The sequence below is a fragment of the Piliocolobus tephrosceles genome, chromosome 4 (genome assembly GCF_002776525.5).
Source record: "Piliocolobus tephrosceles isolate RC106 chromosome 4, ASM277652v3, whole genome shotgun sequence".
Lineage (NCBI taxonomy): Eukaryota > Metazoa > Chordata > Mammalia > Primates > Cercopithecidae > Piliocolobus > Piliocolobus tephrosceles.
Window position 1 is genome coordinate 230106 of NC_045437.1, and position 1529 is coordinate 231634.

The window sequence follows — 1529 nt, forward strand, 5'->3', positions numbered from 1 at the left end:
CAACCCCCACTCCACACCTGCAGCTTCTCTGGCCTCTGGATTCCTACCTGGGTCAGGGAAGCCTCTGCTGCTCTGAGAGCTGCCAGCTCTGGTGAGACACCTGCCTCCAGGCACACGATCCACGTTTGTCCTCCATGGATGATGCTGAGGCCGATGTGCTCATCCTGTGTATCGGCCGCCGGGGAAGGAATGTTGTGTGTGCGCGGTTAGCTCCGTATTGCTAGAAAGCAGGCAAAGGCAGGTGAGACGGAGACTTCTACAGAGAGAAGGTCAGACTGTGGATGAAGTTTCCTTCCTTCCTTTTTGCAGCAATGAGATGTTCCTCTGATGGAGATAAGTGTGTGGGACAGACGCACAGGTTTGTGGTATGCTCAGGTGTGTGGCAGATTTCACACGTGTGAGGTACACTCAGGTGTGTGGTGCAGGGACCCTCAGCTACTCTGCACGTGGCTACCGTGGGGGCTCCTGATCTGCAGGCAGACTCTGGGAGGCTGCCTTGGAGAGGGTCCTCCATGAAGACTCACGAGAACAAAAGCCGCTGAGAATTCGGGAGCACAAGTTCTTTAGCAGAAGGTGAGGAGGGCGGTGGGGCCGCTGCACTGCATGCTGGGAGGACCAGCAGGGGTAGCACGCTGGACAAACGCATGTCAGGCCGGCCTGCCTTCAAAGAAAGCCCTGGATGCAGAGCCTGTGTCGGGCTGGTGGGCTGTGGCTGTTGGGAGGGATATTTCCCCGGGAGCTCCCAGCCACCAGGAGTCAAGGGGAGGCGGTGAGGAGCATCTTGCAGTGGAAATGTGGAGGGGGCACTCCCCTGCTCATCAGTGGGGGTCACTGATACAAAACTGGGGGTCCCTGGAGGGCAGTGAGCTCACAAGTTGTGGAGGGTTCTCTGTGGAGGGGGTGCCAACCCTCAGGAAAGCAGGGCTGCCGTGCCCCCCGCCAGCCACACTGCCAGCACAGACCCCATCCTCAGGCGCCTGCAGGGAGGGCCAGTCAGCTGCACACAGCCTGGGCCACGTGGGGGCAGTGCGGCTGCACCACAGAGCTCCTGGGAGCTGCTGACTGACCGGGTGGACCTGCCAGACACAGCCATGGCATTTATAGCTGCAGAGAGACCACAGAGAGAAGGGCCTTCACCCTTTCAGCTCTCCCTTGTCAGGCAGGCTGTGCCCTGTGACCCTTCAGAGCCTGGGTTTGGGGGTGGAGGGGGTGGACAGCTGACCAGGTGCCTGGCGCAGGCCCAGCATGGTGAGGCTGGGCTGGGGAGGCCAGGCCAGGCCAGGCCAGTGTTGCTCGACTCCTGGTCCCAAGACCCAAAACAGCAGGACATGGGGGCACAGCCATCTCTGGGGGCCGCTACCTCCCTCCGCTCTGGGTCCTCACAGTCATCAGTGCAGACGTGGAGGTGCAGGTGCATGCTGTTCACCCTCACCTGGGGCCCCTGGCCTGTGCCTCCCCATGCTCCCCACCCTGCACCTCCCCCCACAGTCCTGCACTTCTCCCCATCCTGTACCTCTCCACTTCACCCT